Source organism: Rhipicephalus sanguineus, chromosome 11 (genome assembly GCF_013339695.2).
Source record: "Rhipicephalus sanguineus isolate Rsan-2018 chromosome 11, BIME_Rsan_1.4, whole genome shotgun sequence".
NCBI lineage: Eukaryota > Metazoa > Arthropoda > Arachnida > Ixodida > Ixodidae > Rhipicephalus > Rhipicephalus sanguineus.
The window spans coordinates 90351530-90372975 of NC_051186.1; the positions used below are offsets into that span (position 1 = coordinate 90351530).

Below are 21446 nucleotides of genomic sequence, written 5' to 3' on the forward strand. Positions count from 1 at the left end.
GGCGATTCGTTGCTGGCACCCACCGCACGTTTCGATACGCGATGAACATGTGCTCTCGGCCATTGCGCTGGTGATGACAACACATGTTCCAGGGCTTCATATATTTGTTCATCCGTCGTTTGCTTTGGTTTCATCAAGCGCAACGCTACGAAAAGGTATCCTTGCGTGTGCAGCTGTATGCGTGTTGCTTGAAATGTGAGCGCTTGACCATACGGACACACACAGACGCAAAGAAAAATCGAAAATCGAAACGTTTATTTCTCTCCATTGTGCACAACATCTTCAAATCTTTTCAAAAACCGAGAGTGCCAAAATTGTGTCCTCTCGTCTCAACCCGCTCCCTATTGCAAATAAAACTACGAAATAGCTTTTTGCACCAACAACGAGCTGCACGAAGAGCGAAACATTCACCGCGCGCGCGAGCGAGCGAGCGCACGCAAAAACCGCGTCAGCCGGGGCGGGCGAGCGGGTGAAGACCAGCGTGCGGAAAGATCCCCAGACAAGGCATACATTTCACGATTAGTACAATCACACTTCCAACTCATTTAGACTGCAATATTCTCACACCCGAGGGGGTGAGTGGGCCGATCCCGGAGATAGTGCAATACCGGGCCAACCCGTGGCGGAGGTGAAGCAAGCTACAAGCACTCCGCCCATTCCAAAAATAAGTTTAATATCTTGGGTCCAAATAGGACCCGTATCAGATATTAAGCTGATAAGAACAGATTTTTATTGAATGTTAAAGGAAGTGCGCTGGGGCTTAGAGAAACAGCCTGCACTGTTCACGGGGTGCTTGAAACGACGACGTCTGGGACCGACGGGTCGGCGTAGCACGTGGAAGAACGTAAGCGGAAACACACTTGAGCGGAGCAACACACAGGACTTCGGAGCACCACAATGTGCGGGCGGCACTCACAGCACAATGACACGTCAGAGACACGACGGACACGATACGCGGCACACTCTCATCATGCACCAGGTGGGCGACCGCGCCGACGTGACATGGTAGACGCCGCGCGAGGGCCGCGATCACATCACTCACGCACAACTTCTTGAATAGGCGAACGTACGGGCGTGAGCAGAACCGCCGGAGGACGCGGTCGTTCTCCCGGATCCCACGATCCGAGGGCCCCGACGAGAACCGCGTGGACGGAGACTCGCTGATACCGGCGCCGGAGGTATGTAGCAACGGGCTGGTACTTGGCAAGCTTCTCGTTCCTGGCGTTGGTGAACGCGGCCGGTGTGTTATCGAAGGGGCACGCGACATCTATGATGAGGGCCTCTTCGCCTGAGACGACAACCAAATCCGGGCGAAGGGCAGTGTCGCCGATAGGTCGGTTTTCAATAAAACTTCCTCTCGGGCTAGTTGGTGTTGTATCCCAGACATCATATTTTAGCGCAAACAGGAAGAAAAAGAACGAACTGGCTGAGAAGAGAAGAAGACAGTGCACAGGGCAAGCGCTAAACATCAACTGGTTTTATTAGAAAAAAAAAAAACCACGGAAAAGACAGATCACTTTAAGCGCATAAGCGCAGTCGTAGCATAGCTTCTCTTCTCAGCCAGTTTCGTTCTTTTTCTTCCTGTTTGCGCTAAAAAATATGGTGTCAGGTCGGTTTTCGTAGGCGACCGTGAACTGGGACGATGCAGCGGCGCGGAGGCGGGCCACGATGGTGTTGTGGCGAGCCGTGTATGCTGCACTGCGGGTCATGCAATGGCTTAACACGTGCGGCAAGGTCTCCCGAGTGCAGCCGCACGTCTGCATCTTTGATCCCGGTCGGCCTGTCCCCACATGCGGGCTCCGTTGAGTGGCAAGAAGTTAAGCCGCACACGGTGAATAAACCGCCAATCGGTGAAGCGGGTGAAGGCGCCAGTGCGGAAGAAATGGGAGCTGGCGCGGGTCCGCGGCAACACAGGCCATGACAAATCGCAGAGCATTTCTAATGAGCAATTCGCTTCATTCAAGGAGTGATGCGCTTAAACGAGTAGATGTTATTTTTTCAGTGGTAATACTAGCGTAACTACAGTTTGTTTCGCATGGCGTCATTTGGCAGAAAACAGCGCGGTCAAATAAACAAAACCCATCTGTCGCGGTAGCATAGCTGGCAAAACACACAGACCATTCCGTCTGGTCGTGGAGGGCGGTGTCCCGATCCGACGCCTGGTACTCATGAAGGGAACGTATCACACGACAGCGATGGGCAGGGGTGATGGTTGTGCCGCCGAAGGAAATGCGGGTGTCTGCTGGGTCGAGTGACCAGGTGACACGCAGTCGGCGAGACGCCTTCCGGGCCTCTGTCCAGACAGAGCGCAGCTGGGTGGCCGGCGCTCGGAAGACACCCTCCGTCTCTCCCGCCAGGAACGCTTCGATCTCGGCACGGGTGACTTCCCAGCCGAGGCGACCGAGTAAGCGTCCGAGTGGGCCAGGTCGCGGAGCTCCAGATCGGCCGTGGTGAGGAGCTTGTAGGCGTTGTCAATCCTGCAGGCGTCGCTGAGTTCCGCCGCCAAGGGGATGGCCGCCGCTCCTGCCCTAGCGCTGCCGTATACGTAATGGTTGGAGGCGTTGCTGGGGAGGTAGAGCGTCCCCTTGACGAGAGGCCGGATGGTCTCGTCGAGACGTTGCCAATCGGACTTGGAATGGACTCCGCAGCGCATGGGAAGTTTTTGCGCCGGGAAGACGAAGGTACGCAGGGCGTCCAGTCGCTGCCACGGCGCTAACATCGAAGCCATGATCTTCTGCGCCGTTGTGATGGCGGAGTCAATGGCAGGGCCGGTCGAAGGGATGACCCGGAAGCCGACTGGGCGACCAAGAAAACGCTGAGCCGCAAAGTCCCGGATGGCTGCGATGGGCGTTCCCGAAACCGAGAAGACCGTGGGCCGCATGCCGACAAGTGTCGCTCCAGACAGGTGCATAGAAGAGCACTTCGCCGGGTTCAAGGCAAGGCCATGGTCGGTGGCAAGGGTCTCGATGCGATCGATGCGGCGCTGGAGGTCTTCCGGGGACGTCGCCAGGGGGGTAAGGTCATCCGCGTACGCCAATATGTTGTGCTCGGTGTCGTCGCTCGCACATCACGGATGATCGGGTCGACCACCATATTGAAAAGCAAACCGCTGAGAGGGCACCCTTGGCGTAGCCCGGCCAGGATGGGGATCGGCTCGGAGACGCCTTCAGCCGCGATGACACACGTGCGATTGTCAGTATAGAGGTCGCCGACGAGAGCCGTGAAGAGGTCACCTGCTCCGGCGCCTCGAAGTGCGGCGAGAAGTGCAGGGTGGGTGACAGATCCGTAAGCGTTGGTAAAATCGAGCATCGCTGCACAGAGATCCAGGCCCCCGCCTCTGGCGGCGTCCAATCGGCGCTGCAAGATGTAATTGAGCTCGAAGACGCCGTCATAAGGCAGGAACCCCTTCTGGCAGCGGGAGAGGACGTTATGGCGGTGAATCCAGTCCTGGAGCCGGGCAGCCAGGCACTTCGCGTAAAGCTTTGAGGCCGTGCTGCCAAGGGCGATTGGCCGCCAGTTGCTGGGCACTTGGGGGTCGCTCTTCTTGTGTATTAACACGGTGCGGCTCGTGCGCCATCAGTCAGGGGTCCGCCGATGATGGACGCAGGCATTGAAGAGCGCGGCTAGAAATAAGGCCTCGGGGTCGACCGTCTTCCAGTGATGGTATGTGAGGCGGTCACCTCCGGGGGCCGTGTTTTCCGACTTGCGCAGTCGCATCAGGACCTCGTCCGGAGTGAAAGGTGACATGTCGACCTCGCCCAGTGCCGGAGCACGGCGGAAGAAGAGTGACGTGTCAGCTTCTCTCGCCGCCCACGTAGATCCCTAATGGTCTTGGAGCTCGGCGAGGGGGATGGTACATTGCTGCGAAGGACCGTCGAGGATGAGACGTACTGCACGTCGTCGGTTGTCTGGGTTTATGGGCCGTCGCGGACGGTTAGCCGTTGTCGGTGGAAGGTGAACCGCTTCCGTGGCCATGGCAACTGCTTGTGTCCAGGTAGCCTCGCACTCGTCCTAGGACTCCTGGGAAGGGGGTTCACGGAGTAGTCTGCGTAAGAGGCGGGCCTGGTCGGCTAGAAGAGCCGTGTGGTCTGGAGGGATGGCGGCGTCATGGACAGGATCGACAGTTGACGCTCGTAGATGTCGTCGACCGCGTCCAAGAGCTCGGATCCCTGAGTGTCAGGACTCGCGGTGCCATCGGATGAAGGAGGTGGAGTCGCTCTGCGCGTGCCAGTTACCGCCAGACCGGAACCCGATGGGCTTGCGCTTTGGGGGGGGGGGGGGCTCCATGGCTGGGAGAGGTGTGGCTGCGCGCGAAGGCGAGGCGTCTCCTACCGGCGGCGGTGTCCCCATGTCTTTGCAGGAAAAAAAAATGGCACGTGCTGTAAACTATACATAGCATGAAATTTGCTTCTCCGCAAAAGAGCAACACAATATATATGTTCGAAATCTATAGTATATTGTGAATGTTTATAAATCGCAGAGCATTTCTAATGAGCAATTCGCTTCATTCAAGGAGTGATGCGCTTAAACGAGTAGATGTTATTTTTTCAGTGGTAATACTAGCGTAACTACAGTTTGTTTCGCATGGCGTCATTTGGCAGAAAACAGCGCGGTCAAATAAACAAAACCCATCTGTCGCGGTAGCATAGCTGGCAAAACACACAGACCATTCCGTCATATGAGAGTCGTCTGAGCAGTTCGGGAGCCGCCGTTGTCTGCGAAGCTGCTCTTCTTGTGGCCTGCATGTCGATAGGGTGCAGGTATAGAACGGATGTCCTTCTAAAGCTGTCGACCAAAACGTGCGCACGTCTTTTTTTTCAGACGCCCTAAACCTCACGCGCGGCAGAACGTGCGCCTCAGAGAGCTAAAAAAATTTGTGTCGGTACTTTTGTTCGACGATGGAAGTCTAATAACTACTGCCGCCAAGCACTGGTGAACAAAACGGGCGAGAGCCAACGAAAGATTCATTCGCCTTTCAGTACACCGCTAAAAACAAAGCCCGCCTGTTCGGAAACCGGGATTCTTTAAAGGTAGTCACGATCGATGTCCATAATAAGCCTTCACGCACGGCAAAAACAAAGGCGTCGGCGTCGGTGCTCACTGAGAGATCACATGTGACATGTGCCACGATTCACCGCCTGTACTACGAGCGCACTTGAGCCCACTTTCTAGAGGTGTTCACGGCTTCACGCCCTTGTGTGTAAACCACGGATAACAACCGCGTATCTAACATGAGCTTCACATGGGAACACGCCAATCCCAAACGCGCCGAGTTTCTCTTACCGAAGAGAAGACGTGCTCCATCGCAACGCAGGCGGAATGCGATGACGCAAGGTAGCGCGTGTACACGTCAAGCCCGTGCCCCATGGGCTAGTCACTCGAGGTATCAGTTTACCGAGTGGATGTGCCCCACACGTCCATTCGGTAAACTAGGTTTACCTAGGTTATCTATTACCCGCCAGGAACTTAAAGCTTCGTAAGGAAGGTCAACTGTGATATCCTTAACCCCTGTTTGTTCCCTGACCCACTCTGCTCTCTTCCTGTCTCTTAAGGTTACACCTATCATTTTCCTTTCCATCGCTCGCTGCGTCGTCCTCAATTTAAGTTGAACCCTCGTTGTAAGTCTCCAGGTTTCTGCTCCGTAGGTAAGTACCGGTAAGATGCAGCTATTATATACCTTCTTCTTGAGGGATAGTGGCAGACTACCATTCATGATTTTATAATGCTTGCCGAATAAGCCCCATCCCTTCCTTACTCTTCTAGTTATTTCACACTCATGGTCCGGCTCCGCGGTTACCACTTGTCTAAGTAGACGTACTCCTTTACAACTTCCAGTGTGTCGCCCCTTATCGCAAAGCGCTGTTCTCTGCCAAGATTGTTCCTCATTATTTTAGTTTTCTGGATATTAATTTTCAGACCTACTCTTCTACTTCCCGTATCCAGTTCAGTAATCATGAGTTGTAATTCGTCTCCCGCGTTACTCATCAATGCATTGTCATCAGCGAATCGCAGGTTACTGAGATACTCTCCATTAACTCTTATCCCCAATTCTTCCCAATCTAGGGCCCTGAAAACCTTATAGCACGTCGGCAGGATAAGCGGTGGTCACCCTACCGAAAAATCTCATATGACACGCATGGCATATATCCAATAATCTCGTATAATCATAGGAGAACACATATGATTCATATGTGTTGATACGAGATTATTGGATACGAGGCATATGTGTCATATGAAAATTTTCGATAGGGAGGGTAACTGACTGGATTCCAAGAGATGGCAAACGCGTGAGGGGGAGACAGAAAATTAGGTGGGTAGATGAGATTAAGAAGTTTGTAGGTATAACGTGGCAGCAGAAAGCACAGGACCGGGTTGATTGGCGGAACATGGGAGAGGCCTTTGCCCTGCAGTGGGCGTAGACAGGCTGATGATGAAGGAAGGTCATCCAATGATACTACGCCAACAAGCTATGCGTTCGCAGATTCCCGCCAGCGATGTTCAAGATACACAGCATTATACAACCAAGCATAACTTATCATGCAATGACCACTACAAAACACTAAACGCCGTACACCAAGCCACAACATCATTGCTCAGGGCCATGTTCACTATGCAGGAGAGAGCTACCTATTACACGTAGATAAACACACAAAAAAGGGAAACGTTTGCACTTTCATTAAAAAAAGGAAGAATTGTATGCTCTGTAACGTCGCTCGGTTAGCTGAGTTGGGTTATACGCACTTGATTAGTTTTTAGAGAAAGTCGGGCCAAGCAACAAGAACAAAATAGGTCAGAAACACAGAATACAGAGGCTTGATGAAATAAAGGAACAAAGCGGGTAAGGTGAACAAATACCTCTCATTATTCTGTACAGCGAAACCTCGTTAATGGATGCCCGCAGAGAACGCACGTGAAGTGCGCTGCGAACCCTGTAGTATGCGCTCTGCAACCGTCCAAGTACAAATTCGTATACCTTGACGCACGCTGCCGCTACCAGCAAAGATATAAATGTGGTACAACAGCAGACGTTCCCTGAAGCACCCACTTACAAGGCCTCATCAGTATTTCTACCAAAGCATGGAAGGAATTCCGGCTTTCGCACAACGCTGTGGTCGCGCGCGCTGCCGACGCAAAGCTGAATTAAAAACTACGTGAGAGCGAATTTCGAATGCAGGCAGGCATATCAACGAGTTCTCGTTGTCAGGAAGTCTAGTGAGAAGCAAACCACCCACCTTTCAATGACAGACGCACAAAAAGCAGGAGCAGGAGGGTGCCGTAGCCGCGCTTTACACTGCAGTTATAGTGAACTAGAACCAGTTTCCTAGTGGCGCGAACGGGAGGGTTCAGGCGTTCCTCTTGGCGAAGAAAAATCCAGGTGGCGCCAGTGGAACATTTTCTAGTCGCCCCGCCCCTTCTGCTGTAGGCGCTTGCGCGCGTTTCTTGCGTGCGTTTCTCCGCGTTCCGCGTCGTTGTAGCGGTGCCGTGCATTAATAGACAGTTTTAGTTGAGCGCCCGCTACATATATGTGGACGCAGCCTGTCATAGGGAATGGCTGGCAGGCTGCGTCCGCTGAGCTGCTGCGGAGGTCCAAATGAAACTGTGTAACGCGTTTAACAGAGAACGTGTATGCCGTTCGCTTCCACTAACTTCCAAGGAATATCGTACTCGGCTGTTTCAGGAGGTTGAAACAACTTACACATGTAACTGTACCCGCGATTGAGAATAATTTCATTCTAATTTTAAGCAACTTGCACGCAGCGAGTGCGTGAGATCGAACAGTGGACCATACGCTGGGGATGATAATTTTCGTCCTTATTATTTGCAGGTCAACACATTAGAAGAAAGAAAAATTAAAAGCGCTTTCGGGTGAGGACCTACAACTGCGGTGTCTAAGCGGTGTCTGTAGTGAACTGGAATCGTTATAATTTATTATCACACTCATATTTTTCTTTATATTTTACTACAGCTGCTTCGACTAAGGCGCAGCGACCATATTTCAGACGCCAGTGATACACCAGCTCACGGCGTCGCACCGTTCTTCAGCGGCGGCACCAAGCAGTGCTGTCAGCACTATGCGCTTGTCAAAAAAATAATATTAATAACTGCGGGGTGACAATAAAAAAAGCTACGCATAGTGAGTCCACTATAGGCGGACTCATCGGAACGCTAAAAAAAAAGTGCAGCCGCGATCCTTGCGGTGAGGCGACGCGTTCGGTTTCAGCCGCTGCATTGCCAGGCTCCTCCGTTCGCGCCAATAGGATACATGTTCTAGTTCACTATAACTGCAGTCATGCGTAGCCGCGCTTCGACATGAGCGGTAGCCACAGTAGCCATCTTGTAAATATAGGGGCCCGCGAGGCATGAACGTAGAGCCGCAGAAAAGGCTCTGATTATTAATCAATCAAAATAGCATTGTGGAAGAAACCAGAAAAACATGAAATGTTATTTCATGGACATTTGTAATCTTTGAAGTACTTAAAACTGTGGAGGTTCAATTTTGAGTCGTTTGTTTTGATGAAGGTCACGAATAACAGGAAATTTCGGTTTCTCTTTTTAACAGATTTCCTTCATGGCACATTTACAGAAAGTCTCTTTCGCGGTACAGAAGCTTTATGTATTTTATCTGTAAATATAGAACTATTTTTTACAGTGTAGTATATCGTCACCCAACTGCAGTTTGCATGCATCTCTACCGGACAGCGCCATCTATTGAATGATACGGGAGACGCGACGGCGGGAGAACGCCGGATGGAGCGACGATCGACCAGGTGATGCTATAAGGAGCTCCGCCCCTAAAAGCTACATGTAGAAAAGGAGTATTTTAAGGCGCAAGCCTTTAATGTGTCGTACTCGCGGCGTCCGTCGTCCGTCCGTTCGTGCCCTGGAACGGTGCCAGCTGTGGCCTCTCCCCCTCACACTCTCTCAGCAATCACGTGATGACACAGCGGCGCATAGCTACCGTTACGCGTTGCTCTTTCCAACGCGTGTTACGCAACTGTTGCGCAACGCGGCGGCGGCGTCCAGCGGCGGCGGCTGGCCGTGCCCCACCACACTCTCTCAGCAATCACGCGATCGCGCGGCGGCGCGCGCGGCAATGCTCATTTATCAGACGTCTCGTTGCAGCAGTCCTGTTAGTCGGATGGCTCCCAAGCAGCCCGGTGATGATTCCACGGCAATCGGTTCAGCGAAGCGCACCCAGAATGTGGATTTTCCCAATACCATGGCATAATCAATCGAATGGCCACAGGTTTTCGCCGAAGACACTTTGGAATTGACAAAGCGTTCAATTTTTTAACACGAACGTGTTTTGTGCCTGGATCCACCAAGACGTATTTCCGCCACGGAAATACGTCAGCAAAATGAACGCCAAAAATGCCAAAGAAAAAAAAAAGTATAAGAAAAAGTTCTGTTGTTGGCCCATGACCTCTCGGTCCGCGTTGATGGCCGGCGGGCGTTTAGCCCACTGAGCTACCGCCAAACACTTAACGGAGATGAACGCGCCTTTTATTTTTCACACATTCCTCTCGTAGTGCTCTTGGATGGATGGATGGATGGATGGATGGATGGATGGATGGATGGATGGATGGATGGATGGATGGATGGATGCTATGAGCGTCCCCTTTATATCAGGGCGGGGACATGTGTGCTACCGGGCTCGAGAAAAAACGAACGCGCTGTTGCTGCGACCGTCACATTCGGCGCGTTTCCAATAGAAGTGTAATTTCGTCAACGCTTTAACACACCGTAAGGTGTAGGGTTTAGCCCAAGCCTCGCTCATAGCATCCATCCATATCGAAAAATAGATCTCCAACGCTCGCCTGGCTGTCGCACCATGGTCGCACCGCGTTCCCCGCTCGTCCTGTGAGAATGAATGGCCAGGCTAGAGGTAAGACACGACGCGCGTAGCGTTTCACTTAGCGTTTCATGACGCTTTGAAGGCGTGCATATCGAGTGCTTATGTGCTTGTTGATGTCATATTTACGCTGGATTAACCATATGCGGTGTTCAGGTATATCTTGACAACTTCAGCTACCGCAAGGGTTGAATCATGATCATGGGCGTTAGTCGTCGGTACGGAGATGTGCCACTAGGTTTCAATGGGGGTGCGTCCACATCAAGCGGTGCTATATCTGCCAAGCAACTGTAGCCATAGTACAAGCTCGTATATTCCAATGCACTATAAACAATCTACTACATCTGTGACGACACGTTTCACTTTCATGTTATACCGATTCCAATGACAGAGGGATCAGCCATCTTTTTTGTTCTTTTTGACACGCGATCGTCGTCGCGGAAGTTTGCTCAGTGAGCGTCGGCCGTTTAATCGTGCAGCTGGCGCGCCTCAACTCAGGAGGCGCGCGAGCTGCCCATTTATACGGCCGACCGTTTATACGTTTTTATGGCTATGTGACTTTCGGACGGGTGAAGCGAACGCTGTCTGTTAATTTTTTTTTACCATGCTAACGGTGCAATGAAGAAGTGAACGCGCAGCTAGCGCGCCTCGACCAACGAGGCGAGCGGTTGGTCGTGTGACCTTTTGTACTACATGCCTGGTTCTTCGCCGGGGCCGCATCGCGTGAGCCCCGTATAAGTTTTGCCTTAGGAAGCTGCTGCGAGACACGGTCTCTCGGCCGGCTCCTAGGCGGGAACCCAGCCCGGAAACACACACCACACACACACACACAACACACACACACACAACACACACACACACACACACACACACACACACACGCACGCAAATGGGCGTCCCCCTTTCTACGGCAGACCAAATTTCGGTGCTAGAGGAATATCTCGCTTTTCGTGAGCAACACCTTCCCGTCAAAGGTGTTCTGTGTCTGGGCGAAAGAGCGGAGCGCAATGGGAATCGGCCGTCAGCATTAGTGCGGCTTTTAGCCGCGGAGCCGCCACCGGAGTACTCCCGCCGTCGCGTCGTCGCTCGCGGAAACGAATGCCGTGCCTATATTCGAAGCTGCTATATGGTTCAGTATTCGGCTGTATTCGCGTTGTTTAAAGTATAACAAAAAACTTGTAAACAGGAATCATGACGCACTTTTCGTTCTGGCCAAGCAGCCCATTTCGAAGGCACGTGTCTCGCACGGCTATTTGATCGAGACGGTCGCGCGTCGTCTGCTAGCCCGATACCAGAGAGCGCATGCCAGAGATGCGCGGAAAATTTTGTCACCGTTACGTTCGCTTGACTGAGAGTCGGTATTTGACTGTCCGAAAGTCGATTTGCGAAAGCAGCATTTGCCAGGAGCTAATAGTGAAAGCTTGGGCGCTTAGGGTTCCCCGATGCGTGCTACCATGTACTGGTGTAGCACACTACACAAGCCTGGAGTTCATGCACTGAATAGCACGAAATGTCACTAGACTGCTTCCAGGAATATACGTGATCACCCGTTCTCTTCGTAAAACTTTTGACAATTACATTTGTTGCCACCTGGAGGAAACAACAGCTGCTGCCAGAAAATGAAGAACTATGCCATGTGATTCCACAATTTTAGAGCAGTTTAATCGTGTCGGTACGAAAAAGAACCAAAAAAAGCTGCCATATGCCGTGCGCTTCCTGCAACACTGACCGATGTGTGAACAGACGCTGTCGTTGAAGTATAATGTCGTAATGCCGACTCTCAACTTGATTCAATGTGATAGGCGTGAAAAATGCGCGGCCTGTTGTCAGTTGCTTGAGCTCGTCTTTGTATTTGTGGACGGAATGTTGTAGCCTCAGTATCCGGCTCCTCAGGTATCTTTCTCTTCTCTTTCATTTGGCCTTTTCGGTAGTGAGCAAAGTAGAGGCCGAATGACTGTCGACCTGGACGCTATTGTCGCATGGAGCAGCCTGCTCAGCCTTTGCCCTAATTTATTGTGACACTGTACATAATGATTGTCGGTTGTTCCGCTGGTAGCGCATGTGGTGTCCATGGGCTCCAAATCTTCAGCTTCGGGACCTAATGTCAGCACTACATGCACATGGCGGCGATTACGGGCAGCGTTACTAACGGTACTACATGCATTCGTTGACTGTTCGAGCGCAACACGGTCCCGTTTAGTGATCTTGCCATGCTTGGTTAAGTTGTTACCTTGGGCTGCAAACGTGAAGGATAGTCTGCAAATACTGACGCTACTGCATCCTTTTTAAGCCGCCACTTCTTATATTCAATGAAATCTTCGTGTCGTAAACGACGGCTACATATTCTAGCGTAGTTTGAGGATGCATTAGGAGGCCAATTATTCCGCCTAATTACTGCGAGCCACCTCTACCGAACACCAGAGGAAGCTGGAATTTCATGGAACGACCGCCGAACAGTGTATTAAAGCGAATGCCTTAGATGTGTCTTCAAACGCGAAAATTCCCCTTCGGCGGCGTCAGAACGAGTGATGCAAAAAAATACTTACGTGATGACGTCATCATATAAGGTCACAGATCAATAAATTTTGTGACATCATCGTGACGTCGTCATATTACATCTTCGCTTGGTCAAAATGAGCCGATCACGGCGGCAGTGCATGCTTCCGCTGATGTGCAGAAAGCTTGCAGTGCCTTCTATCCTTGAGGCTGATGAAAACCACGTTAGGCGCGGAAATACCTTGGAGGAAGGCGGGATATGTTCAATACAATGACTGGGAAGAAAAAGAAGATGGCTTTCGCCTTTCAGTCGTCTTAGATGAATGGATAAGGGACCCTGTGATATTTTTCTCTTTATCAATAAAGGGAAATAAAGAAAAGACAATCGTAATTTCTTTCAGTTCCATTTGCAGAGTGTAGCACAACAGTATGACATACTAAGGCATTGGCGTGGTTGCAATAGCCTGAAATAGAAAATAAAATGCGAATACTATCAAATTCGAGTACAAGTATCGACCCGGCAGCACGGCCTCACAGAGTGCCCGCGGAATACGTACAGCGGGCATGGAAAGAAACGCGAACATGCGGCATCTACAGTCTTTGCTGTTTCGCATTTGATTTCAGGTGGTTGTAGCCTGGATGACTGATAAAAAACAGAGTCATCCATGATAAAATCAAAGACCATCTAGCATCTTTTTATTATCACGACGGTTAGAGCGTGATGACAACAGCGCACCGCTGTGTTCTCATTTCTTTCCATTCCCCTTGTACCTGTGAAAGCCTTCGAGAAGCACAAACGCAATTAAACTCGGATGCAAACACGGATTCGTGAGCTTCGTGATACGCGCGGCCGCTCAGCGCCAGCTTCCCGTAGTGTACTTGCACAGCGCCACGGCAGCGCCGAGCGGAGGCAGAGCGCACGCTCGACGGCCCGAGGAGAGCGTTCGCCCAGGCACTGAAAAAATAAAGGAGGCGCTGGGCGAAGTTACCGTGCCACTAAAGAAATTATTCTTAAAGGCCACTAAAGCAAAAAAAGAATTGGGCATACATTTTGATTTCTCGGAGTCATTTCACAATATTAATGATGTTGCTCTGTTCGAACAACAATACTGTTACGACATCCGTGATGCTACTCTCACCAATATAGAAAAATATTTGTTTATTCAGCAACAGCGTATGTCGACTATCACCTAGAGCTGTCACAATTTAAAAGTGCTAATACTGGCGTACCACGAGGGTGTATACTACGGAACCTTTTATTTGACCTCTTCAATAATGATTATTAACGCGACAGCGTTAAAGAGCTTGTTTCGCAGAAATTCCGGTGTGGGTGTCGGCGTCATTGGCTGTGAGCGGGAAATCAACGTTGTCCGTGACCGAAAAATCAAAAAAGATGCAAATGAAATATGTAATAAGAAACCTTCTGTTCAAGTGAGGACTGAACCTAGGCTTTCTGCGTGGCAAAGAAATGTTCTACCGCAGCGCGACGCCATCGCTTGAAACTGCTTCGGGAAAAAACAGTATAGGAATGTCATGTAGTGGGATGCAATACTGCGTGGCGGAAGCCTAGAACCGCGCCAGGCGTCAAAACATGTGAATAGCGCAACGAGTGGGTGTTTTAAAGGCCCATCGATCACAAAGCGCTCAGACATATTTAACTATCATCAGCAGCAAAAGTATAAAAAAAGGGAGCAGCTTGTTAGGTTCGCGTGTTGCCTTACGGGCGCGTAGTCGGTACTTCGCTCAATGTTGTATACGTTATTGTAGTCAACAACATAAAAGCATAGAGTCTGAAAGAATAGTCATGTTTATTTCCCCTCTTTTTTTCCCGGCATAGTTATTTTATGTGTATTTCCCGTCAAGTATTATTATTGCTACATAAATTATATGGACACTGTCGACGTCTCATGACCATCGGCGTCGCCGCCACCGTCATGTACCGTATAAAGTCCAAATTGATAACTACAGACATAACTAAGACATAACGCCCCGCCCGTCTTGAACGAGCATGAAAGAACGCAGGGCGGTGGGGGGGGGGGGGTCACTCGAGCGGAAACTTTGAACATTGTTTCGAAGGGTGCGGTCGCGATCGCTGGCCCACGCGGTATCAGCGGGAGGCTCGTATACTCCCTTGTACGTGCTGCGCTCTCAACGCGAAGAGACTGCGCAGAAAGACCATTTCTCCATGGTGCGGTCGTATTCTCTTACACCAGCGTTTTATTGAGGTACGCGAGATCTGATCCAAAAGAGTTAGCTGCCAGCCTCACTTCGCATAACATTACAGTTTGTTACTATCGCATTCGTTGTTTCGCCCTTGCGGTGAAACTCTGACTTTTTTGTTACGGTTCACATCTCTGAAGATTGTGTCGTTCATAGGGATGACACAAGTCCATCTTGGTTGAAACAGCGCTCACGAAACGACGACGAAGTATAGGAAAACACAGGACAGGCGCTGACTCGCAACTAAAGTTTATTGGGAAAAACACGCATATATATAGGTGATATGCAACATAAACAAAACAACTAAAAACATCAAGAGCGAAAAAATCCAAACAGGTCTCAGGCAAGTAAAAGCAAAAAAAAAGCAAGAAAAAGCAGGTATCATACTCATACTTTAGTTGCGAGTCAGCGCCTGCTTGCTTGCCTGCTTGCTTGTTCCTTGCATTTGGCTCACACCTACAACGGGGGATTGGCCAAGAAGCCGGCGGTTACAGTCAATTGGAACATTGGGTTAAAAACAAAAGTCAGGGATAGGGTAAAGTGGCTTTCTCCAAGTAGAATAAGGCGATTCTCGTGATACGAGAAAAGGAAATAACGATATAAATAAGATTTTGTTTTCGGGGAAAGGGGATGGGAAACAATAAATTGATAAACAATGGATTAGCAAGGTAATCTCATCGTGTCAATCTGGTCCTGTGTTTTCTTCGTCGTCGTTTCGTGAGCGCTGTTTCAACAAAAATGAACGCATACCAACTCGCTCAAGCTTCCATTCTTATAACACAAGTCTTTATTTTTCTGGTGAAACAACTGATGATATTTGTTGTCTGCATATGAAGTACTAAATAAGATAAAATCAGGGATGGGTAAAACTTGAGAGCCAATTCCACCCTGCGAACACGTATGACCAGCGAAGCTATTTAGCACACGACACAGAGGTGGCACAGAATTTCGCACCATAGCCAATCACACAAACAAATCCGAAATGTCTGCACAGAAAGTCCATTTTCAATTCACCGTGTGTTGCTTCAATGTTTTCCACTTGAGCAGCATGCATCTTTTTGCCGCGTTTCTCCCTGTCTTTCCTTTATCTATCTCTCTCCCTATCGAATGAACGATATAGCAATTTTTCGTCACTATATTAACACCTTCTTGTGCTTTCGTCAGTGCCATCCTTTGTTTCGTGAGCGTAATGGCGATGACTAGACTTGAAGAGCGAGCTATCCGTCCTGAAACAGGCGCGTTGCCCTGGACTGTCGGCAGCGTTTCCGTGTTCCTTGCATCTATAGAAGGCCTCCGGAAAATGATTCAACTCTTTTTCTTCTTAACTGATTTTGCCAGTGTGCTCCTGTCATCAAAATACTTCAAACCTATATTGTTAAATCTATATAGAACACTAGCGTCGGTATTTGTGGGCAAAATTTCGATTTGGATCTTATAGATTGGAACATTTCATTTGGGCTTGAATTGCTTACACAAAAGTAGTCTATATGGCAGCGAATGAGCGATATAATAATATTTTGTGACGCCAAGTCGTACGTTCGCCGCTGCCATGGTTTGTTTTTATGTTCGTAATGGCGATGACTAGACTTGAAGAGCGAGTTCTCTGTCCTGGAAACAGGCTCGTTGTCCCGGACCGTCGGCAGCGTTTCCGGGGCCTGCATCTATTGAAGGCCCCTAAGAAAACTCACAGCATATCCACGAAGTGAATGATGATGAAGGAGCTTGCTCGAGAGGATAAATCCAGTAAACCGTGAATCCTCTGTACATCTGCTCAATCATCATCATATAAAGGAGTGACCCGAGAGTTTTTATGTTGCGATTGTATATACACATTATATACACAATGTTTATAATTTACATATCCATGCACTATATACACAGATGTACATATTGATGCATTATATACATTTTGTTCAAGAGCTTCTTTACGGATCACATAACCTCGGGGGAATGTTTTCCTTTTGGTATAATGGCCTTGTATAATTGCGGCGGCAGCAGCGATCCCTCGCTGCTGCCGCCGTCTAGGTGCTGGTAGGGGCTTGTGCTTGCTGTCCGCGCTGGCATCTCTCTTCGGCCTCTTGAGCTCTCACCGCAGGGCCTTGGCGGCGAGCCTGCGCTGCTGCTGCATTGCGAGCCCTCCGCGCTGCTGCCTTGCCTGCTTCGGTGTTCATGATGAGTAGCGGTAGCGAAGTGCACGGAGTGATCTCCGGCGAAAGAGAAAACAAGTGCGCCAAGAGCGAGCGCTATCTAAGGCGCGACCCTCTAGCGGTCTCCTATCAAACTAGAGGATGCGCCGAGAGCGGAGCGCCGCATGAGCGGCGGCGCACCATCTAGTGAGCGCTCTTGAATGAACGGAGAGCACAGCTGCGCCCCTACCGGGAGCAACGAAAACTAGCGTACATGACAGGAGGGACGAGAGTATACCCTATGGCGCGATGGCGCGCTCAGTATGCTACAGTTGGCTAAGTATTACGGGCTTTTGCCTGCGTTAATATCATCATCAAGCGCTCAAAGAACAAGAGGAAGAAGACTTCTCTTTGGCGCGAGCGCGCGCTCAATATGCTACAGTTGGCTAAGCATTATGTGCTTTTCTCCATTAATATCATCATCAAGGCAATCGAAGAACAAGAGGAAGAAATGTTCTCTGGCGCGAGCTCGCGCTCAGTATGCTACAGTTGCCTAAGCTTTATGTGCTAGCGTACACGGCAGGAGGGACGAGAGACAACCTCCCAGCAAAAGGAGCTTGGTTGGTTGGTTGGTTCCTTAACCCTTTCAGCCCTGAATTTTTTTTTTAACGTGTAGACAATTTTTTTCTTGATATTGCTTTTTTTATCACCTCAAGAGCACGAAAATAATATTTTCTGAGCATCCCATCAGTCTATGAGAAAAATAGCATCATGTCCTAAATATAGGACACCAGGGCTTAGTGGTTGTGAAGGGAAATATGGTGAATTTCGATATTGCTATTTATTTTACTGTGTTTACTCCTGAAAATGTTTTGAAGCTAGCATGCCAGCAACCATATATGGGTTACTGCGTCTCAAAGGTTCAAAAGCAAGTTTTTGCACTCGTGACACAGTGCTCTTCAATGCACTTGAATGACCATTATATAATTATTGGACGCCTTGTAAGATCTAACATCATAATAAGTTGCCGAATCCTCCTTTGGTGTGCCACAATTATTGTCGCCCGTGCCTGCATGGGTAATCTGATGGAACTGCACTTCATCCTCGTTATCTTCAAGCCCTCTCATGCACCATTCTTACACTGCAGCAAACGTATTCCGATCAGTTATGTACAATCTCGCTGTTGGGACCCCCTTGCAAATTAGCAAGAAATGCAGGCTGATTTCCCGAGGAGAATAACAAGAACTTGGAAGCAGACACGAGCGCTACGGCTCGGGTCATCATGCAATGCACTCAAAGATCTCGCAACCACTAAGCCCTGGTGTCCTATATTTAGGACGTGAAGATTTTTCATTGCAGCGGCCTAAGCGGAAATGTTAGGGAAGGCCCCTTTTGTAAATAAGCCATCAAGCACTTTAGAAACAACAGAGAAAATTACGATAGCTACACAGAAAATAGTTATTCAGTAAAATGTCATCAAATACTTGGTTGCGGTGTTTGTCGTCTTTGTCACCTTCCGCCATCTTGTTTTCGGCATTGCAGACTTCCGAGAAAGACGATGATAGAAAAACTACTACCTATGTTTGCGCAGATGTATTGAGCATACCACACACACATTTTTGAATTTTGTAGTAGTTTGTGTCACAATTTATAGCAATTTTTCTTCGTGTCCTTTTTATAGGACGCCAGGGCCGAAAGGGTTAAGGGAATAGCTGAACCCACTACGGGGGATCGGCCACGAAGCGTGCGGCAGTAGACTTTGTGAAAAAAATAAAATAAAAGGAACATGCGAAAAGATAATTTATAGTAAAAAATAAATAAAAGAAATGTTGGGGCAATTTTGAGTTTTTCTTTTTTTTTAATGGAATGTTAATTAAACGAGTGTTAAATAATAGAATTAAATAAATAAGTAATTACAGAAATTTAAGTAAGGGAATGAAATGATATATCTAATTATAATATTAACATGGCAGTCTCTTTGTTTCTTTAATATAAATGAATATGGCATCATATACGCCCCTGTTGCATTGCCCTAGTGCCGACGCCCCCAGGGAGAGTAACGCCGATGTGGAAAGCTCAAGGCCAAGTTTTTGAAAAGGAGGTTTTAGAATTCTTTGCCTTATGTTTTGGTATCTTCGACATTCTGTGAAGTAGTGCTCTATTGTTTCTGCTTGATTACAATAATTACAGTTAGGGGAAGGAACGAAACCAGGCCTGTGTGAATAAAATTTAGTGACGGTATTCTGCATCGCAGTCTAGTTAACGTTACTTCAAATTGCCTTGTACTACACCATGTGCTATTCCACGAAAACCTAAGGTGCTGAAAATCTGTATTGTTTAGGACAGAAGAATTGGTACGTTCTTCTTGCATACACAAATTTCGGAATCGTGCGATCGTGTTATTACAAGACGGCCTCAGAATATTTATGACCGGTCCTTTGAGGGATGCTGCCGCCAGAGTGTCCGCCGCTTCATTTAATATCAGTCCAGCGTGGCCTGGTACCCAAACCAACAATCTTCTAAAATGCTTCACCGCTTCTTCTGCTTCTTCTTAGCTTCTTAGCTGGTTTTATGCCGCGCCGTTTAGAATCACTTCTTTTTCTTCTTCAAGGAATATATCGGTGCCCAATAACTTCATTTTCGTGGTCTTTCAAATATACTGTCTTGGAGCGAAAGAAGGATATCTTAGACCAGCGCGAAACTCGAAAAGAGACATTAACACACAGTTAGAAATAGGAAAGTCGACATCTTACTCTTTCAATTCAAGTTTTGCCCTACAATATCATGTTATTCAGTGAGTACCCATTCGCCCAAGAAAAAAGCATTCTGGAGAGAAAGCACGATAGCAAGGCAACTGGGTAACAAATTAAACAGGCTGGATGAGCCCACGTTGGTTGTTTTGATCACGATTGTTGATGCAGCGCTGGTTCGATGGATCCGGCTCAGTTTATTTCCATAAGTTGCAGGATTTGGCTCATTTTCGACTGGAAACTGCTTTTTTGAGTGCACGTTACAATTCGCAATGTCGATATTTTGATTACTAAAGTTTTAAAGGGACCGAAACCTGCTTTTTCTCGACCCATTTTTTAGGGCGCGACGGAGAGCTCACCCTTCGCAGTGTTTGTAGCTGCAGTAGTTAATCCCAACTGCAGGTAGTTATTTTATAAACAGTATTTTTTGATCTGAAAGGCTCTAAACACGGATGCACCTTTCCTCCAGCAACGCTGAGAATTGATAGCGATGCGGCCAGCCCTTCTCGTGATTTGTGCAAGCTATCGTTGTTCTGCTTTCGCAGGAGTTTCTGTAACTATGCTCAACCACACTTATTTGTAGCTTTCCAACTATTTTTGAAAATGGCAAGCTGTTACAATGAGACGATGTGGCATTATACAACTTTCCTGTTTTTGTACCGCGTTGTGTGCGCATGCGTCCAAAGTTGCCTGCGCCTGTGTCATGGGTGGCTGGTCCCGGCGTCGTTACACTCTCGATGCACGAGCCAAGTCAAGCCATGGAAAACGTCACAACGCATATGCGCGGCCGCGCCTAGTAGCAGCGCGCGTCATTTCTGAGACGAAGTGTAGGTAGCAAAACTATGTCGCTCCAAAATCTTGGCGACATGGAAACTGCGTGCACGGTTGCATGAGCACGCTTAAATGTTGCTCAAGACGCGCTGACGAGCATGGGATCATTACGTCACGCGAAGGCAGCGCCACTTTAATGCTTACTACTGACGCATGCCTATATGTACATTTTAATGGAGTAATACATGTTATTATAATGAAACGAACAATATTTCAATACTAAAAAAAATCGCCCACCACCTACAGCAATCAACGGTCACGTGGCCGGGTTAATTGGACCGTTCATGTTTTTGCTGCCAGAGGTGCCACAGGTCATTTTTCGCGACTTTCAAATAAGCAATAAATACATAAATTCACCTCTCACGAAACAAAAACAGGGTTGGTTCGAGTCAATGCGACGGACAATCTTTCCATCAGTGGATCATCTCATTTCTTGTTCCAGGCAGTTGTGGGTCCCTTTAAATGTGAAAGACACTTAGGCGCGCTTTACGTTCCCATGAAATTTCGGCCAGTTTCGGTTTTTTGATTTGGCTCTTTTATAAATGTGAACTCGAGAGCGATGGGCAGTGGGAATGTGGCTTAGAAAGAGGAGGGCAACGGTTTGGTCATAGACCTTTGTTTCGGTGCTGTCTTGTGTGTCACTTCTCGCTGCTGGGTTCTACTATTTGAGGACTTGGTGACCTAGAACGCTTGGTGACATCAGGGCTCGTGAGAGAAGAAACGCCACATATAATGCAGTGTGTGCAGGTGACATATTCGAAGCCCACATCAGCATTACTGTCACCTACGGCTCCTTTGCTACACCGGCGCTGTATTCAAGATTGCTGTTCGCGACCACTTCAGTGAGGAAGCACGGGGAAACACATTGTTATCTAGACAAGTATTTCAGGTGATGCACAAACGTGATCATAGTATGGTGTAGTACAGGGATACATATTCTTGCCTTCGAAATTCCTGAAAGGACGCATCTGCTAGCTAAGGCTGGCTAAGGCACGAGGCTCTTCACCCTGAGCCGTGAACTAGCAGAACCGACGTTTTCTTCAAGAATGCATTCCACGCGTTCTAATGACTATTCATGCAAAAGATATTTGTGGCGAACTAATCGCCCCCGGTCTAGTACTGCACCTTGGTAAGGTGCTCACCACGCCCTGACTTCAAAGGCAAAACATC

General features: G+C 48.7%; 1 pseudogene; it reads right to left on the reverse strand.

The window, feature by feature from the left end:
- Positions 1–574: 574 nt before the first annotated feature.
- LOC119375700 (U2 spliceosomal RNA) lies at positions 575–749 on the reverse strand (annotated as a pseudogene).
- Positions 750–21446: the final 20697 nt, after the last annotated feature.